The sequence below is a fragment of the Astatotilapia calliptera genome, chromosome 10, assembly GCF_900246225.1.
Source record: "Astatotilapia calliptera chromosome 10, fAstCal1.2, whole genome shotgun sequence".
In the NCBI taxonomy this organism is placed as follows: domain Eukaryota; kingdom Metazoa; phylum Chordata; class Actinopteri; order Cichliformes; family Cichlidae; genus Astatotilapia; species Astatotilapia calliptera.
Window position 1 is genome coordinate 6,048,545 of NC_039311.1, and position 20,110 is coordinate 6,068,654.

Genomic DNA, 20,110 nt, shown 5'->3' on the forward strand with positions numbered 1-20,110 from the left:
AAAGAATATGAAACTTTTAATATTCTTCAGATGTTTTCTGACTCTAAATGTTCTTTTCTCATTTCTTAGGTTTTTCTAATTTACAATTAAAACATTTTCAGCTTTTTTCCAACTTCTTCTTCTGTGTAACCTTCAGCTTTTAGCAGTTCAGCACTTTTGTTTTCAGGTTAAATTTGTTTTTTTTTTTTTTTATCTCATTCAAAATTTTTAACTCAAAATTCAGCAATTAATTCATTTCAGTGCATACATTCAGATTCAAGCATTCACACTGCAGTTTCTTCAGAAAATGCACTTTCTAGTTATATTTTATTTTTCCGTACGTTTTTTGAAAGCCTACTCCTTCAAAACCGTTCAACTTAGAAAAACCATTCAAACACCGTTAGATTCCTATTATTTTGGACAACATTGCTTCTATTTTTCTCATTTTTAACATTTATATTTTTAATTTTATTCAACTTTTTTCAACAAAAATTTATAATGTATTTCAATGGGGAGACCCTTCAAATTCTCATTCAACTTCCTCCTCTTTAAACTGTATCTACTTCCACATACATTGACATAGAGCCACCATTCAAACTTTAAAACGAAGACAAGACATTCAACTATTCAACTTGTATTTATCTTTTCAATATCTATTATACTTTTTCTTCAGTTCCAGTTTAAGTTTCATGATGTTTTTTCACCCGTTTCAGAGTTTATAATGGGTGTGTATGGGACGGAATGTTGGGGCTAGAGTGAGAGAGCTCAACTGCTAGAGTGAGAGGAGCAAAAAAATTAATCTTAAAATCTTTTTTAAAACTGCTGCTGTGTCCGCAGCGTTTGCTCTACAGGTATGATTTTACCCTCAAAACGTAGCCATGGCTGTCCTCTTTCATCCAATGTGTTTACTATTGTACTAGGTCTTATGGTTCTTTCATAAATGTCACCAATGCACAGCCTCCTCCCTCCAACTCTTCCATAGACTCTAATGTTAAAATGGCTCAGAAGGTTCGTTTGAAAATCAGAAGAGCATGGTGTCTTTCCACTGTCACCACGTCCATATAATAAACTCCACAGACATGAAAACTGAGAATTTGGTAGACTAGACATTGCTGTCGCTCACAGTGAAAGAATTTTGTCAATACGACTTTTACTTTTCATTTGGGAACGATTTGTTTCGGCCTGACTTTTCTGTTCATTTTAAGCAGCAAAAGTGAGGCGCATGTCTGTGTACGTGTGTATGGAGCCATTGGGTGCAGTTACTATAGCAACCAGGCTCACACCTGCCTGCTTAACTAGCTCTCTCTTACTCTGCCAAGATTCATCTTAAACACTTCTCTTTCAACTGCTGCTGTGTCCACAGTGTTAAAGCCATCATTTTACCCTCAAAACGTCGCCATCGTTGTTCTTTTTCCAACATCTTGTCTTTCAAAGCTCAGAGATGTAAACTTTTTAAACTGTGTGGGTCCAAGTGGAGGGATCACATTTTAGTCATTCAGTGATTCAAAGAATATGACCTTTTAATATTCTTTCAGATGTTTTCTGACTCTAAATGTTCTTTTCTCATTTCTTAGGTTTTTCTCATTTACAATTAAAACATTTTCAGCTTTTTTCCAACTTCTTCTTCTGTGTAACCTTCAGCTTTTAGCAGTTCAGCACTTTTGTTTTCAGGTTAAATTCGGGGTTTTTTTTTAATCTCATTCAAAATTTTTAACTTAAATTCAGTAATTATTTCATTTCAATGCATACATTCAGATTCAAGCATTCACACTGCAGTTTCTTCAGAAAATGCACTTTCTAGTTAGTGTGAATGCTTGAAAAGCATTCACAGTATTGTTATTCGAATCTTTATTATTATTATTATATTTTATTATTCTTCCGTACGTTTTTTGTAATCCTACTCCTTCAAAACCGTTCAACTTAGAAAAACCATTCAAACACCGTTAGATTCCTATTCTTTTGGACAACACTGCTTCTATTTTTCATATTTTTAACATTTATATTTTTAATTTTATTCAACTTTATTCAAGAAAAATTTATAATGTATTTCAATGGGGAGACCCTTCAAATCCTCATTCAACTTACTCATTTTTAAACTCTTACTACTTCCACATACATTGACATAGAGCCACCATTCAAACTTTAAAACGAAGACAAGACATTCAACTATTCAACTTGTATTTATCTTTTCAATATCTATTATACTTTTTCTTCAGTTCCAGTTTAAGTTTCATGATGTTTTTTCACCCGTTTCAGAGTTTATAATGGGTGTGTATGGGACGGAATGTTGGGGCTAGAGTGAGAGAGCTCAACTGCTAGAGTGAGAGGAGCAAAAAAATTAATCTTAAAATATTTTTTAAAACTGCTGCTGTGTCCACAGCGTTTGCTCTACAGCCACCATTTTACCCTCAAAACGTAGCCATCGCTGTCCTCTTTCATCCAATGTGTTTACTATTGTCCTAGGTGTTATGGTTCTTTCATAAATGTCACCAATGCACAGCCTCCTCCCTCCAACTCTTCCATAGACTCTAATGTTAAAATGGCTCAGAAGGTTCTTTTGAAAATCAGAAGAGCATGGTGTCTTTCCACTGTCACCACGTCCATATAATAAGCTCCACAGGCATGAAAACTGAGAATTCAGTAGACTAGACATTGCTGTCGCTCACGGTGAAAGAAGTTTGTCAATACGACTTGTACTTTTCATATGGGAACGATTTGTTTCGGCCTGACTTTTCTGTTCATTTTAAGCAGCAAAAGTGAGGCGCATGTCTGTGTACGTGTGTATGGAGCCCTTGGGTGTGGTCACTATAGCAACCAGGCTCACACCTGCCTGCTTAACGAGCTCTCTCTCTCTCTCTCTGCCAAGATTCATCTTAAACACTTCTCTTTCAACTGCTGCTGTGTCCACAGTGTTAAAGCCATCATTTTACCCTCAAAACGTCACCATCGTTGTTCTTTTTCCAACATCTTGTCTTTCAAAGCTCAGAGATGTAAACTTTTTAAACTGTGTGGGTCCAAGTGGAGGGATCACATTTTAGTCATTCAGTGATTCAAAGAATATGACCTTTTAATATTCATTCAGATGTTTTCTGACTCTAAATGTTCTTTTCTCATTTCTTAGGTTTTCTAATTTACATTTAAAACATTTTCAGTTTTTTTCCAACTCCTTCTTCTGTGTAACCTTCAGCTTTTAGCAGTTCAGCACTTTTGTTTTCAGGTTAAATACGTGTTTTTTTTTTGTTTTTTTTTTAATCTCATTCAATATTTTAAACTCAAAATTCAGCAATTAATTCATTTCAGTGCATACATTCAGATTCAAGCATTCACACTGCAGTTTCTTCAGAAAATGCACTTTCTAGTTCTATTTTATTATTATGGATTCCGTACGTTTTTTGTACTCTATCTCCTTCAAAACCGTTCAACTTAGAAAAACCATTCAAACACCATTAGATTCCTATTCTTTTGGACATGACTGCTTCTATTTTTCTCATTTTTAACATTTATATTTTTAATTTTATTCAACTTTTTTCAACAAAAATTTCCCATGTATTTCAATGGGGAGACCCTTCAAATTCTCATTCAACTTCCTCCTCTTTAAACTGTATCTACTTCCACATACATTGACATAGAGCCACCATTCAAACTTTAAAACGAAGACAAGACATTCAACTATTCAACTTGTATTTATCTTTTCAATATCTATTATACTTTTTCTTCAGTTCCAGTTTAAGTTTCATGATGTTTTTTCACCCGTTTCAAAATTTATAATGGGTGTGTATGGGACGGAATGTTGGGGCTAGAGTGAGACAGCTCAACTGCTAGAGTGAGAGGAGCAAAAAAATTAATCTTAAAATCTTTTTTAAAACTGCTGCTGTGTCCGCAGCGTTTGCTCTACAGGTATGATTTTACCCTCAAAACGTAGCCATCGCTGTCCTCTTTCATCCAATGTGTTTACTATTGTACTAAGTGTTATGGTTCTTTCATAAATGTCACCAATGCACAGCCTCCTCCCTCCAACTCTTCCATAGACTCTAATGTTAAAATGGCTCAGAAGGTTCGTTTGAAAATCAGAAGAGCATGGTGTCTTTCCACTGTCACCACGTCCATATAATAAACTCCACAGGCATGAAAACTGAGAATTCAGTAGACTAGACATTGCTGTCACTCACGGTGAAAGAATTTTGTCAATACGACTTTTACTTTTCATTTGGGAGCGATTTGTTTCGGCCTGACTTTTCTGTTCATTTTAAGCAGCAAAAGTGAGGCGCATGTCTGTGTACGTGTGTATGGAGCCATTGGGTGCAGTCACTATAGCAACCAGGCTCACACCTGCCTGCTTAACGAGCTCTGCCTGCCACTGTACCAAGATTCATCTTAAGCACTTCTCTTTCAACTGCTGCTGTGTCCACAGTGTTACAGCCATCATTTTACCCTCAAATTGTCGCCATTATTGTTCTCTTTCCAACACCGTGTCTTTCAAAGCTCAGACATTTAAACTTTTTAAACTGTGTGGATCAAAGTGGAGGGATCACATTTTCTTCATTCAGTGATTCAAAGAATATGAACTTTTAATATTCATTCAGATGTTTTCTGACTCTAAATGTTCTCTTCTAAATTCTTAGGGTTTTCTAATTTACAATTAAAACATTTTCAGCTTTTTTCCAACTTCTTCTGTGTAACGTTCAGCTTTTAGCAGTTCAGCACCTTTGTTTTCAGGTTAAATTCGGGTTTTTTTGGGGTTTTTTTTAATCTCATTCAATATTTTTAACTCAAAATTCAGCAATTAATTCATTTCAGTGCATACATTCAGATTCAAGCATTCACACTGCAGTTTCTTCAGAAAATGCACTTTCTAGTTGTCATTGTTACTCGTCATGGAAAATTCCAAATCAAATCACTTTTATTGTCACATCACATGTGCAGGTACACTGGTACAGTACATGCGAGTGAAATTCTTGTGTGCAAGCTTCACAAGCAACAGAGGTGTGTAAAAATACAATAACATAAGAACAAGCAAAATATAAGAATGGGTAAATCTGTGAATTATATGAATAAATATATGTACAATATAAGAGTGTATGCGCATTACTGAATGTGTATACTAAATATGTATATCTACTAGAGATGGACCGATCCGATATTACGTATCGGTATCGGTCCGATACTGACCTAAATGACTGGATCGGATATCGGAGAAAAATAAAAAATGTAATCCGATCCATTAAATATCACGAAAGCACCTCACAAACTTGCAACACGCCGTAACTCACCTCGGTGATCTGGATAGCATGTGGAGCTTCGCTAGCAACCCGGCATTTCATCTCCGACAAAGTTATCCCCGAGAGAAGTAAAGCAAGTGTGTAAGTCCATCTCTGAATGTTTGTAAAGCATTCCTGCTTTAAGCTTAACGAGCGACTGCCTCTTGCTCTCCGGCTGCTACTTCAATCGTGAAACTGCTTAAATGATCAGCTGATCGGCTTTTCTGTCCTGAGTCCATCTTTGTTTTTGGCCCACTTTGCACCAGAAAGAGGAAACCAGCAGCTGAACAACAGCAGCACGTTTAAGCTTGATCAGCTGTTGTTAGAATTTATTTAATATTACTTTCTACACCAGGATCTTTTTCTACGTAGCTGACGGCTGGTAACTGTGCAGGGGCGGATCTAGCAAAGTTTAGCCAGGGGGGCCGATAGGGCATGAACAGGGAAAAGGGGGCACAAAGACATACTTTTCTTTCTTATTCTCATTTAAAATGTCGAGCTTTTAATAAATAATTATCTGACAGCCAAAGTTTTAATTTGATGTAAAATGAATAGAAGTCAATTACTGTATATAGTGACTATTAAGTCTAATATATATATACCCTAGTAAGCTATAGTACTTTTTCCTTTGGGAAGGTACCATCTGTGCAGTCTGCAATTTTGTTGAAGAAAGATGTTGAATCTATTTAATATTTCTTGAAAAATAATTGATTTCTGTGCATTTTTTTTCACACTGCATCAAATTAAGGTTGATTACGTCGATTAAGCATCATGAGGTGGAGCGTGAGGGGTGGTTCCCTATTTTTTATTTATTTATTTTTGTTGTTGCTGGGAGTTGGAACCCTATTAGTTAGGTTGCTTAATATTTATGCTAAGTACTCTTTAAAAAACCAGAATAGGGAGGATGGTGTAGGTCTAAGTTTATTAGATTGATCAGTATTGCTGAACTATGAAATATTTTTTTTGTATACAGGTATAACAGAATAGCTTTAGTGTAGTTGTTGTTTTAAACTTGAGTATGAACTTGCAGACTTGCAAAATGCAGCAAGATATTTTAAAAAACAGTTTTGTTGATTAAAAAACACTATATCGGATTCATATCGGTATCGGCAGATATCCAAATTTATGATATCGGTATCGGTATCGGACATAAAAAAGTGGTATCGTGCCATCTCTAATATCTACGTGTGTGTGTATGTATATTATATATATATATATATATATATATATATATATATATATATATACATACAGTGGGGCAAAAAAGTATTTAGTCAGCCACCGATTGTGCAAGTTCCCCCACTTAAAATGATGACAGAGGTCAGTAATTTGCACCAGAGGTACACTTCAACTGTGAGAGACAGAATGTGAAAAAAAAATCCATGAATTCACATGGTAGGATTTGTAAAGAATTTATTCGTAAATTAGGGTGGAAAATAAGTATTTGGTCACCTCAAACAAGGAAAATCTCTGGCTCTCACAGACCTGTAACATCTTCTGTAAGAAGCTTTTCTGTCCCCCACTCGTTACCTGTATGAATGGCACCTGTTTGAACTCATCATCTGTATAAAAGACACCTGTCCACAGCCTCAAACAGTCAGACTCCAAACTCCGCCATGGCCAAGACCAAAGAGCTTTCGAAGGACACCAGGAAAAGTATCGTAGACCTGCACCAGACTGGGAAGAGTGAATCTACAATAGGCAAGCAGCTTGGTGTGAAAAAATCAACTGTGGGAGCAATCATCAGAAAATGGAAGACATACAAGACCACTGATAATCTTCCTCAATCTGGGGCTCCACGCAAGATCTCATCCCGTGGGGTCAAAATGATCATGAGAACGGTGAGCAAAGATCCCAGAACCACACGGGGGGACCTGGTGAATGACCTGCAGAGAGCTGGGACCAAAGTAACAAAGGTCACCATCAGTAACACACTACAACGGCAGGGAATCAAATCCCGCAGTGGCAGACGTGTTCCGCTGCTGAAGCCAGTGCATGTCCAGGCCCGTCTGAAGTTTGCCAGAGAGCACATGGATGATACAGCAGAGGATTAGGAGAATGTCATGTGGTCAGAAGAAACCAAAGTAGAACTTTTTGGTATAAACTCAACTCGTCGTGTTTGGAGGAAGAAGAATACTGAGTTGCATCCCAAGAACACCATACCTACTGTGAAGCATGGGGGTGGAAACGTCATGCTATGGGGCTTCTTCATTTCCGGTTAATACTTGTACAGCTGCTGTTATTGTGTATATATTTATTTATATTTAGATTTCTTCATACATTCTTATATAGTTCTATATTGTGTATTGTGTATTTTGTTGTACAGTTATTTTATTTTCAACTTTAATTTATATATTTATCTTTATCTTATTCTTCCCAGTTAAATTTACCCTTCATTCTAATTTGTGTTGTACAGTTATTTCATTTTTAACCTTAATTTATATTCTATTCCTTCCTAGTTAAATTTACCCTTTTTAATTTTTCATATTTATTTCCTATCTTATTCATAGCCTTTTCCTTTTTTGTTTTCTTTAGGTCACGAGCAGTTGTCCAAGCATTTCACTACATATCGTACTGTGTATGACTGTGTACGTGGCAAATAAAATTTGAATTTGAATTTGTTTTTCTGCCAAGGGGACAGGACGACTGATCCGTGTTAAGGACAGAATGAATGGGGCCATGTATCGTGAGCTTTTGAGCCAAAACCTCCTTCCATCAGTGAGAACTTTGAAGATGAAACGAGGCTGGGTCTTCCAACATGACAATGATCCAAAACACACCGCCCGGGCAACAAAGGAGTGGCTCCGTAAGAAGCATTTGAAAGTCCTGGAGTGGCCTAGCCAGTCTCCAGACCTCAACCCCATAGAAAATCTGTGGCGGGAGTTGAAAGTCCGTGTTGCTCGGCGACAGCCCCAAAACATCACTGCTCTCGAGAAGATCTGTATGGAGGAATGGGCCAAAATACCAGCTACTGTGTGTGCAAACCTAGTAAAGACCTATAGTAAACGTTTGACCTCTGTTATTGCCAACAAAGGTTATGTTACAAAGTATTGAGTTGTATTTTTGTTATTGACCAAATACTTATTTTCCACCCTGATTTACGAATAAATTCTTTACAAATCCTACCATGTGGATTCATGGATTTTTTTTTCACATTCTGTCTCTCACAGTTGAAGTGTACCTCTGGTGCAAATTACTGACCTCTGTCATCATTTTAGGTGGGGGAACTTGCACAATCGGTGGCTGACTAAATACTTTTTTGCCCCACTGTGTGTGTGTGTGTGTGTATATATATATATATATATATATATATATATATATATAATTTTTTTAATTAAATAGAATAAACAATAAAACAAAATATACAGAGGTTGTCAGTTGGATATTGTGCAAAACAAGTGGCATTTGTATACAGTATGGAGTGCATAATGTTGAAGTTCTGGTAAGTGAAGGTGAGGTGTCTATGAAGTGTTCAGCAGTCTGATGGCCTGATGGAAAAAGCTGTCTCTCAGTCTGCTGGTATGGGACTGGATACTGGAGAACCTCCTTCCTGATGGAAACAGTCTGAACAGTTTATGGCTGGGGTGACTGGAGTCCTTGATGATCCTCCCTGCTTTCCTCAGGCACGGCTTCCTGTAGATGTCCTGGAGGGAAGGAAGCTCACCTCCAATTATCCGTTCAGAGCACCGCACTACTCTCTGGAGAGCTTTGCGGTTGTAAGCGGTGCTGTTGCCATACCAGGTGGCGATGCATCCAGTGAGGATGCTCTCAATGGCACAGCGATAGAAGGTCCTGAGGATGCGGGGGCTCATGCCGAATCTTTTCAGTCTCCTGAGAAAGAAGAGGCGCTGCTGCACCTTCTTCACTGTTTTGTTTATGTGTCCTGACCACGTAAGATCCTTAGCCAGATGTACACCAAGGAACCGTAAGCTGCTCACTCTCTCCACGTGCCGAGGAACTTAAAGGAGGACACCCTCTCCACATAGTTACCTTTTATGGATAGGGGAGGGGAATCAGTTCTTGTTTTGCAGAAGTCCACGACCACTTCCTTGGTTTTCTTGGGGTTTAGGGTGAGGTTATTGTAGTTACACAATTCTGACAGTCGCTGGACCTCATCCCTGTAGGCAGTGTCATCAACGTTGGTGATGAGCCCCATCAAAGTGGTGTCGTCTGCAAATTTGATGATGATGTTGCAGGGGTGCGTAGGGGTGCAGTCACTGGTGTAGATGGTGTATAATAGTGGACTCAGCACACATCCCTGTGGTGAGCCAGTGTTGAGCGACAGGGTGGATGATCGCTGGTTGCCAACCTTGAGACTGATTGTGAACGGTCTGTGAGGAAGTTTTTGATCCATGCACATGTGTGTGTGTGTGTGTGTGTGTGTGTGTGTGTGGGGGGGGGGGGGGGAGTCCAATTTACCAGCTTGTCTATAAAAATGTCTGGGATGATAGTATTGAAGGCCGAGCTGAAATCAATGAAGAGCATCCTTACTGATGTCCCAGGATTCTCCAGGTGATGCAGAGCGGAGTGGAGAGCAGTGGGAATTGCATCCTCTGTGGACCAATTTGCCTTGCAGGCAAACTGGTGGGGGTCGAAGCTGGGTGGGAGGCAGTCCTTTATGTGTTTTAGGACCAGCTTCTCAATGTACTTTGCAACCACTGGAGTCAGTGCGACGGGTCTGTAGTCACTGAGGCTACTGATGGTGGTGGACTTGGGGACTGGGACTATTGTTGATGATTTCAGGCAGTGAGGGACAGAGGCATGTGTCAGGGAGAGGTTGAATAGTCTGGTGAACACAGGAGCCAGCTGGTTGGCACAGGCTTTGAGCACTCTACCAGGTATTCCGTCGGGGCCAGCAGCTTTCCTCTGATTTACTGCTCTGAACACATTGCGGACCTGATGTTGTTGGAGGCTAAATGTGTTCAGAGCTGTGCACAGTGGATGCTGTGGGCAGGGTGGTGTGCATGGTGGGGGTGACTGCAGTTTTCTCGAAGCGGGCATAAAAGTGGTTAAGTTCCTCCGCTAATGAGATGTCCATATTATCTATATTTGTCCCATTGGCTTTGTAATATGTGATGTGTTTTAGGCCCTCCCATACCTTCCTGGAGTTGTTATCAGAGATGTGATCTGATAGCTTGTTTGAATAGTCCAGTTTTGCTGATCTGATGCCTTTATTATTTCCGCACATCCTCCTCAGACACAGTGTGCGCACTGACGTCATCTGCGGTGCGCACACTGTCCGGTCTCATGGTGTTCGCTGTGTCAAATCTAGCACAGAATACGTTTAGATCGTCACACAGAGAGGCCGTGGTCTGCGGTGTGCTGGTTTTCCCTCTAAAGTCTGTGATTGTGTTTAGTCCCTGCCACATACTCCAAGGGTTGTCAAACTGTTGTTCCACCCTTTCCCTGTACTCACGTTTGGCTGATTTGATCGTCTTCCGGAGTTGGTAATGTGCGTGTTTTTAGTCCGATGTGTTTGCGGAGGCAAAAGCGGTGCTCCGTGCCGCCAGTGCCGTGCGAACATCTTTGTTAAACCACGGTTTTTGATTTGGGAAGGATTTAACTGTTCTGGATGCGATGACATCTTCCACGCATTTTCTGATTAATCCATAGACTAAGTCTGTGTACTCATCGATATCATTTGCAGCCAGGTGAAACATTTCCCAGTCCGCGTGATCAAAACAGTCCTGCAGCGCGGACTCCGATTGGTCCGATCAACGGCGCACCGCCCTCAGGGTTGGAGCTTCCTGTTTCAGCTTTTGCCTGTAGGCCGGAAGGAGCAGGATGGAGCTGTGATCTGATTGGCCGAATGGGGCACGGGGGAGAGCTTTGTACGCATCCTGGAAGGAGGTGTAGCAGTGGTCAAGTAGCCGATCTCCACGAGTGTTGAATTGGATTTGTTGGTTGAGTTTTGGTGAAACTTTCTTCAGGTTTCCCTTGTTAAAGTCCCCAGTCGTGATAAACGACGCCTCTGGGTGTGCGGTTTCCTCACTGCTGATCACGCTGACTGTGCTCGGTCAGTGTCAGCTTGTGGGGGAATGTAAACAGCCGTAATAATCACTGCTGTAAATTCCCTCGGTAGCCAGATGGCCGGCACTTAATCATCAGGTACTCCTGGTCCGGTGAGCAGAAGGATTTGACCGGGTGCACGTTCACATAATCACACCAGCTGTTGTTGATCATGAAACACACACCACCACCTCTGCTTTTCCCATTAAGCTCCTGTGACCTGTCCGCGCAGTGCACAGAGAACCCCAGTAGTTGTATTGCAAATTCCGGTACCTTGTCCGATAGTCAGGTTTCTGTGAGGCAGATCACGCAGCAGTCCCGCATCTCTCGCTGGAATGAGGAAAAGTAAAATTAAACACAAAAACCAGCTGTTGCTTGGGGGAGCTCACAATGATGCTGCCATACTCGGCACCATCTTGCATCTATTTCGCAAGATGGCGAAATGGACCCAGATTGTCATGGTTCTGGGTCGGTGACCCAGTGTTTTTGGTTTTTGTACTCTTATTTTTGATATTATGAATTATGACAGTTTGTGTTTTGGTTTCCCAGTGTTTATTCTGTGCTCCCCCTGTTTTCCGTCGTCCCTGCCTGTGTATCACCTCTAGTGTAGTCAGGTCTCTGTGTTAAAGCCCGCGTCTCTGAGTCTGTGTCTTTGCGTGTGTGTTTCCTGCTTTATTTTGAAGTTCCGTGTCTGATCTTAGTGGTCGTGTCCAAATTCATGGGCTGCATCCTCCTGAGGCCGCATTTGTAGACCGATTACGTCCCAGCGACGTGCCGAAGGCTGTCCAAATTCGTAGACTGCTCCGAATGCAGCCGACAAATGCGTCCTCCTTTTCCCCGAATTTGAAGGATGGGTCGGGTGTGTCCTTCGTGGCCTACCATATCCCAGAATTCATAGCGCGGCCCAGCCAAACTCCAGTTTCCAACAATGGCGCCCGCTACTAAGTTTTAAAATTACTCTTACTAATCTTTCTGGGTCACAAAATAAACTTTTAACATATTTTCAGGTGAGAAAGTAGCTGTGTAAACATCAAATATCTGCTCGGTTTATCAAGATATCGCATATTTGCAAAAGTGCTTTGACGTTTTCGGAGACGTCTGCTACCCACCAGCTCGATAGCTAGCCGGGAGCTCGAGGGTTACTGATGCGGCTGAGAACGGCACAACTCCCGGCACATCATTTTCAGATCACCGCGGACTTTCGCTGCTCGGGTTAAACGTAATATATAAGTCACTTAGACAACCTAAAAATGTTATTGTTGGGCTTTTTTCAGTGTTTTGTTTGTTCGTGAGTAAATCGGTTTGGCTGAGATTAAAGTTATTAGATTAGATTAGATAAAATAAAACTTTATTAATCCCCCGGGTGGGTTCCTCCTTGGTTTTCACACAGCTGACTAAACGTCAAACAGAAAACTGATTAAACAGAAGTGTGAGACGGTCAAGAATTTACGCCAGTGTCCTGTTATATTTTAGATAGCAAGGAGCAGACGGCTGAGTTTATTAAACTCCATCGAGACAGCGGTGACGCTAATCAGAAGGCTAGACCGTCCAATTTCACAGCCATTTACTTCCGGCCTACCCAACCTTCTGAGGACCCGGCCCACGTAGACCGCGAAGGCCGGGTCCTCAGGAGGATGCAGCCCATGAATTTGGACACGACCAGTGTGTTCAGTTTACGCTTCCTTGTCTCGTCAGTTCTGATTTCCCCCAGCTGTGCTCTCCTTCTGTGTCTCATTCCCCTCGTTACTTCCCAGTGTATTTAAACCCTGTGTTTCTCTGAGTCAGTGTTGTGTCGTCCATCAAGCTGTGTGTTTCCTCGTGTGCCTCTCCGTCAAGTGTAAGTTTATATTTCCCAGTTTAGTTTTGTATGCTTTCCCCGACCAGCAAATAAAGCTGTGGTTTTGAGTTCATCCCTCGAGTCTGTGAGTCCTGCATTTTGGGTCCTCATCTCCTGCCTGCCACACAGCGTTTCATGACACAGATAGCTTCATGTACTGATTCAAATCTTTGTTAGCCTCAGAGTGATTCTTTTCTAACCTAATCAAATTATCACTGACTTTTTTAGGGGGTTGTTCAGATTTAATAGAACAAGAGACAAAGCATTAAAACATGTTAAAAACACACCAGCCTTAATAAATGCAGAGCAGTTTTGTTCCCAGAAGCAGGGTCATCACTTAACACTTAACAACCGGATTGTGTCACTTCTGTATGGTATTGAGACATGCTACATGCCTATTTACTATGACCTTATTATCCTTAAACAAATAACATTGTGTTTTTGTGCTTGCACTAAATGGTGAAATAAACAATTTCTGTTGGAGTTTTCCTCAGACATTATAGTTGGGAGTAAACTTTTTTTTTTTTGTTTCATTCTTTTTACTGTGTCATTGCCACCATTGTCACACTATTGGCCATACTGAAGACGACAGTGACAAAAGTGCTTAAGAAGCTAATGGAAAGACCTCAAAAGAAAAATATTTAAGCCAATTTAATGACAAGCAGTGCAAATGTATTTGGCTCTCAGATGTTGATAATTTCATGGCTGAGTGAATCTATTGTTGACAGTCTTTCTCAGTCAATCCAAAGTTGTACACTGTGGTATTATGCAGCTATTATGACTTTCATCCAAAGCAATTTCATAAAAAGTTTTTTAAAATTTTAATGCTACTGAGGTAAGACATCTAAAACCATGAGTGAAACTGTGCAATTATATCAACGAGTTGTAAGTGCCTGTGTGAAGTAAAAAGTACAATAACTAAGATCCCAAAAACAAAATGATCACATGGCCTGTTCTCTTTCTGGAGTCAAAATGTTGAATAGCAACATTTCAGTTTCCCTTGTACATCTCACTAGGAACCCTGTCAGACACAAAAGCAAAAACCCAGACATGCTGCAGTGCATACACATCATCTTGTTCTATCATCCTACTTAATTTCTCATTTCCTTGTCATGCCTTAGGTATCTAAAAGCACCCCTAGTGAGAAAATTCAACTTTTAAATTATTTATCTTCCAGCTGCATTGGTATCATGTGTACCTATTGAATAACAGTTATTAAACAGGTGTAGTGTAGTGCCAAAATCCAGACTTAAAAAGGGGTATAAGTCTTCAATGGAATTGAGAACTTTTGAGTCAAGTTATCAAATCAAGTAATCAAAATGAACAAAAGCTCATTTGAGAAAGTTGCTGTTGGGTCTGTGCTTCCACAGGGCCCGCTGGTTTAGAGACTTATTCCCATTAACGAAGCAAGACGAACAGCTCAACCGGGTTTTCACATGCTAGCAAGGGAAGGATCTCAGAGCAGCCCTTCTGCCCTCGGTAACAGACCACTTCGAAGAACCAGCTTCCCCTGCAACCTTTTATTTCTGTTAAACACAGTTTCACAAACACCCATTGTAACCCCCCCACGGTTATAAAAGATAAGGCACTGGGTGTGTATGTGTGTGCATGCATGTGCACGTGAGTTTGTGTGTGTTTGTGTTTGGGGGTGCGTTTGTGTGACTTCCTGCTCACCAAAAGGGTCATAAAGGCAGGAAGTTTACTAAACAAGAAAACAGAACCTTCACATAGGACGTGCCTATAATAAAACACTACAGCCTCCCCCACCATTAAACAGGCTGGGGAGGGCAATAGAAACAGGAGAATGTCTTTGATCATATAGTTTGAACCAAGACTTACAAATTTAACTACAATAATGGCAGCATTTAACACTTTGACTCTAACAGTTGTGAGTAAAAAAGAGACAGATGAAAGTAAAGAAGCACTAAGCCTTACTGGCACAGCAGAGAACATGAAGTCCACTTTAGCTTGGTGGGACTACATGATGCACCTTGAATAGCAAGCATGATAAGTTACAGAAGAGACAAAACACGAGTGGTAAAAATTCAAAGTGCTGATCAGCATCTTATTTTATTCAAGTGATCATTTGCTGTAATAACCAAAGAATATACTAAACATCTCAAACTCTTGTTTACGTGCACTTATTAATCACTATTAATGGTACCTTAAGTAATTGAAAGCAGCCCTGATAATGTATACTCAGGTTTGTGTTAAGAGATATTAAAGACCACTTCATTCTTGTCACACTTTAGTAACATTATTAGTGCTATGAATTTTACTTTCACGGATATTTTCTAGGGTGAATTAAACTTCCCTGAACATGGTGGGCAGATCAAAAGTATGAGTGGGTGAAGTGTACAGGATTCACAAGACACCTGAAAACTACGTAGATCAACTGATGTATTACAAGGTTGTATTTTAATTCACATGGCTCAATGGAAATGAACCGAGATATGCAGCAATTAGTCGTGATGAGAAAGCCAAGGTGATGGCCTGACAAAGACATTTCAATATTTTTCATTAATTAAATGTGTTTTATAGTTTTCATTTAGTTAATTCTGCAGTGATGATATACATATTGACTTTCACATTCATTTATACTCTGTTCTTATGTAGTTTTATGTAGTTGTATGTAGTTTTTTCATTTTATCACACAGCACTACAGAAAGAATATGTTGCATGTTCATTCCATTTTCTGTTGCATAAAAAAAAAAAAAAAATTTCTCTTTTTTTTTTTTCTTTTTTTTTTTTTTCCTGTAGCAATCTGAATCCACTAAAGCTGTGATTTTAAAAGGTTTCTGTTCGGGGCCAGTGTATTCTGTATGAAGATAATGGGTGTTTTGACACACCTCTGGAGTTGGTTTCCATTAGCAGATGAGCAGACCTCCTGGGAGAGCTGACAATTGGGAGTGCCAGGTTGCTTGACAGGGTTATCAGTAGGCAGCCTGCAGCAGTTCCTTCACACTAATGCATTAGGTTATCACAAATGAAAAGCAGAAGAAGGTATGAGAAAGAAAACTCAAGATTGCGGAGACAGAGTTAGGAAAACTGCAACACAGCTTTATAATAATAACCAAATGAAGCTGTACTACATTTCTGTGTTTGTATAAATATATGTGACTCATAAACCTATTAACTTTCTGCAGGATACAAACGCCGGTTTAAAGAAAGACTGGCAAATTGTGTCTTAATGTATTATACATGTTACTAAATGTAACTCCGTAGGATTATTGTCATTCTTCAAGGTCTTTAACCCAGTCTTTTTGAGTTGTTAGTTCATGTTTCGTTTTTGATTTTAGAACTATGAGCTTTCTTTATAGTTTATGTTCTGGCTTTATAGTTTTCACTTGGTGATCATTTGTTCATTTGTTTTTTTGAGTTTTGTGTTTTCATGACTTGCTTTTATTTGTAGTTGGGGTGTTTTTTTGTTAGTTCCCTTTTGTGATTTCTTTTTACTTCCTCAGCCATGTTCCTTGGGGTTTACGTTTTCTTATTCACTAGTGAAGGCTATCAGCCTGCCATTTGTAACCCATAGGTGTAGATTTTACAACGTTCACATTTGGTGGCACAGAAAGTATTAATAATTACAAGTTAATGCAACATTGCTATCCACATTAAGAATGCCTAAAAGGTCCCATATTGTTAAAAAGCATTTTAGGACAGAAAGTATGAGCTGTGAAAATCTGAAATTAGAAAGGCAATGGAAATTTTATTTATAGAGTATTAGCACATTTCATTATACTTAAATTCAATGTGCATAACACAAAAGATAAAAACATATAAACTTAAATAGGTTTACAATGTCAAGAAATCACAGGCTGCAAGAAGCTCCATAAGATCACCTTAGCAGCATTAGGACAAGACTTTCGGGGAACTTTTGGAGACAACTTGAAGCACATTTAGTTAGGTTAACTGTGTTACACTGGATAAAACAAGAAAAATCTTGACTGCTTGATATGATGGATGACAGGTAAAGCACATCCCGGTCCTCAGCTCCTCTAAAGTCCACAGCTTGAATTCCCAAATGACCCAGTCTTTCACTGGTTGTGGGACCATGTGGGATCAGGCTTGACCGCCAGCCTCTACTGACTACGTCACTACATACACTACATACATAATCCAAAAGGAGTACTTTTCTAATACAGTTTCTCAAATTATTCACAACACTGCTCCTTTCAAAGCCCACCAAAAGCATCTTGAAGAAACAGCGACAACTGATTCTATGACTGAGTTTCATGATCAACAGTGTCAAAGGCAACAGTGAGATCAGGCAGGACTAAGACTGAAACACTCCATTAATCAGTGTTGATCATTAATGATTTCAGTAAGAGCTAAACATTTTTTCTTTCAAATATTTTGCTGAAAAAAAACAAAAACACTAGAAAATGGTCTATAATTATCAATTACTAAGGGACGATTCATGGTCACCTGAACCAACCCTATGCTTTATCAAAAAGAGAGGTTTAAGCCTAATCTTAAAATTAGAGAGGGTGTCTATATCTTGAATCCAAACTAGAAGCTGGTTCCACAGAAGAGGGGCCTGAAAACTGAAGGCTCTGCCTCCCGTTCTACTTTTAAATACTCTAGGAACAACAAGTAAGCCTGCAGTGTGAGAGCGAGGTGCTCTAATGGGATGATATGGTACCACATTGTCATTGAGAAAAGACAGTGCCTAAATTACTCAAGAACTTGTATGTGAGGAGCAGGATTTTAAATTTGATTCTGGATTCAACAGGGAGCCAATGAAGGGAAGCAATATAGGAGAAATATGCTTTCTCTTTCTAGTCCCAGTCAGTACTCTTGCTGCAGCATTTTGAAGGCTTTTTAAGGGAGTTCTTAGGACATCCTGATAATAATGAATAGTAGTCCAGCAATAAATTCATGAACTCATTTTTCAGTGTCACTCTGAGACAGGATGTTTCTAGTTTTGGAGATATTGTGCAAATAGAAGAAAGCAGTCCTACATATTTGTTTAATATGTTCATTGAAGGACATATCCTGTGACCTGTTCAATTTATTCCTATTCAATGTTTTATTTCATATGAAATAAGTTCAAGGACTGTTTTGACATAGACTTCTATATGGCCAGAAGTCCATTAGAAACCACAGGTTGTTGTTTTTTTCTTTTTTTAACTAATGCTGGTTTAAGACATTTGCTTCACTTTTTAGCAGCAGCACAAATGTGTTTGCAACCAGCACTGAACACTGTGGCAATCAGGGCTTGAGATTATCCCCCAAGAGGACATTAAAGTGAAGGACAGGACAAGGTAAGTTGTACTGACAGCAAGAATTTTCCCAGCTTTGCAGTGTTTCTTAAAAAGACTGACTGACTCACTCAGTTTACCACTGAATGAAGTTACAGCAAAACTGAATATACATATATCCATTACTTTATCTTGATTTGGGAGAAATATGTTTAGAGCTATTTGATCATTGCCATTATTATTTTCTGCATGTCTGCTCTGTGCAAAGTCATCTTTTATCTTCACAATCAGCTTCAGAATCAGAATGCTTAATTAATCCCAGAGGAAATGATGTCACAGTTGCTCCAAGACAGTGAAAAATAACTAAACTAAATTAAATAATACCATATATTACAAAGTTACAAAATATAACAAAAGAGCTCCAATAAATACAAATAGTTCTCATTATAAATATCCCAGCATATTGCACAAAATTAATGTTTGACACTGAGGTGCCCTTCTTATCATATTAACTGCAGTTTTCTCTAAAGAGCATGTAATATTAAGGGTTGTACAATTATTGCACAAGTTGATTATAATGGAATCTGTTTTGACAGGGTCCACCTTTGGAGTAAAGAGTATGACCTGACAGTATTAACATCTTCCACAATACAGATGCACACACACAAACACAGTGGCAAAGGGAATAGTCCGTATTCTAAAACATCTAATTTGTGACCAGAGCTGTATTATAGTGCTTATGTACGCAAAATATACATGTTGGCCAAAAGCAGATTCTCTTTGTTGGATTCACTTAGGAAGTTGAAAGCAAGTACTGCATAAAGGCCTTAAAAGAAGGTGATGCACCTTCAATTTTATGATACCTGTGTAAGTTGTGGGACTATTTTGAGTTTTTGTTAGCTTTGTATTTTTGACAATCTTTCATTAATCTTTCTGTTTCATTATTCTGTACTGGTTTCAGTTCCCCGTTTATATCAGTTTTTTACACCTATATTTCAATGTGGTATGAATCAGTTGATGAAAATATAAACTTGTTGATTTCTCCCACAATTTTGTTTGTTTTCACACGGAGACCAATCCAAGTGAACTCCAAGTGAACCAAAATGCGGTATTACAAACCACAACAGAATGTTCAGTCTGCTTTCTTTCCATCAAAGAAAATACAGGAAGATGGTGCTTCGTCCTGGGCTATTGTGGAACAAAGAGGATTTACAGTCATTTCACATTTGCACATCTATATTATCTTCCCACATTGCTATGTTTTTTTTTTTAACTCAAACTTGTAATGTCACTGGTAGGTGGTTCAGATTCACACCATTAAACAAACTACTCTAGAGTTCATTTGGAATCATACAGAGACTAAACACAGGAGTTTTTTGTGTTGTGGTTTCATACTGTCTTGTTGGTTTCAGCCTGGTTCACTAATCCCTATCCCCTCATTATCCTCTGTGTGTATGTATTTCAGTCTTCCCATGTAGAGTGAGTTTTCAGTGTACACAGTGGTATTCACAATGAACAAATATGTTACTTGCTGCTGTGGAGAACAGAGCAACCAGTTAACAACAGCTCCTGTCACCCACACTTTTGGTTTCAAGATGTCTACTTGCCAAATGAATATGACTTACCAGTAAATAAAACTGGAACTATGTAAACTATGTAAATAAAACTGAACTTGCAAGTGATATGATTATTATTATTATTCAGTTGTACTGGAATATTGGACATAACTTGGCCTCAGTCTAAGCTGTAATGGCAACAGGTTTATGGTGTGGGATTTTTTTTCAGGAGTTGGGCCCTTTATTTCCTTTTTTATTATTCTGTAA